This window comes from Aplysia californica, unplaced genomic scaffold (assembly GCF_000002075.1).
Source record: "Aplysia californica isolate F4 #8 unplaced genomic scaffold, AplCal3.0 scaffold00050, whole genome shotgun sequence".
Classification (NCBI taxonomy): Eukaryota; Metazoa; Mollusca; class Gastropoda; order Aplysiida; family Aplysiidae; genus Aplysia; species Aplysia californica.
Window position 1 is genome coordinate 1222669 of NW_004797320.1, and position 1089 is coordinate 1223757.

General features: G+C 46.3%; 1 protein-coding gene across 1 annotated transcript in view; it reads left to right on the top strand.

The window, feature by feature from the left end:
• The window catches only part of LOC101864441 (unconventional myosin-Id), a gene marked incomplete in the record, with an annotated part of 60556 nt that overhangs the window by 18384 nt on the left and 41083 nt on the right, over positions 1-1089 (top strand).

Sequence of the window (1089 nt, forward strand, 5' to 3'; positions counted from 1 at the left end):
CCCCCCCCTATCTTTCTCTCTATCGCTCTCGGTGTATCACGAATTCACGCGCCCAAACACAAAAATGCGTACCGAAATAATGTTCCCCATTACCATCTGTCATCTTAACACGCGTCCATCCCTCCTGTAAGTAGTCTGAGTGGAGTCCCCATTAGAAGATAACAACTAATCCCATGACCTCCGCGGGGTCAGTGTACGTACACAGTGTAAAGTCGACGACAAACCATGCAATTCCCTTCTCTCTCATCGCTGAAAACCACGGGGCAATTGCTGCATTCCAGCCGGCCGGACTTCCTGATAGCACTATTTGTGCAGGGTGGTCGTTGGGGAACTCAGGTTGAAAGCGATGTTATTGATGCCGCTGACGTCGTGGTCCCTTTCTACATCATCTCAAGAAGAGGGCGAAAAAGGGGGATTGTTGGCTGAGAATCCAATCTGGGCCTACCTTGCGTCGTTACGGAAGAAGCGACTATTTTTAAAAAAGTAAAATTGAAGCGGCCTCAAACAGGTCTTTTTGGAGACTGACCTCCACACCCACCACAGTTCAATACTTTTTTTTGTTTGTTTAAAGATTAAGCGTAAACTACAACTCAGCAACACGGTTTCCCCCACTTGGGCAAAGTCAAGTGTTCCTTACGAACGGGGTTTTTTCTGGAATCATCATGAAGACATGTTCAACTCAAACGCGCATAATGTCCTTTGATTTTTAGAAAGTAGTCCCGGGAACTTAAGGTCTAAGAAATATCGCATTGTGCTCAAAGGGCTCATCTTGACCTTTACATTGTTCGTGGCGTGGCCTCCACCCTCTCCTCTTGACAGGTTGAGTGGCGTCAAGTTGAATTCTTAGTTTTGTGTCCTGCATCACTCACTGTTTTCTTTCCACTAGATCCGTATCATAGCAATGTACACTTTCCTCGTATAATGCAGTGTAGCTATTACAACCACAACTAAATATGTAAATCGTTGATGCTTTGTATTTGATTGAAGATTAAAACGCGCCCCGGCCTCTCTCCACATCCTCCCTCTTCTCTCCACCCCACCCTCTCTCTCTCTCTTTCTGATTCACGCGCGCACACACACACACACACA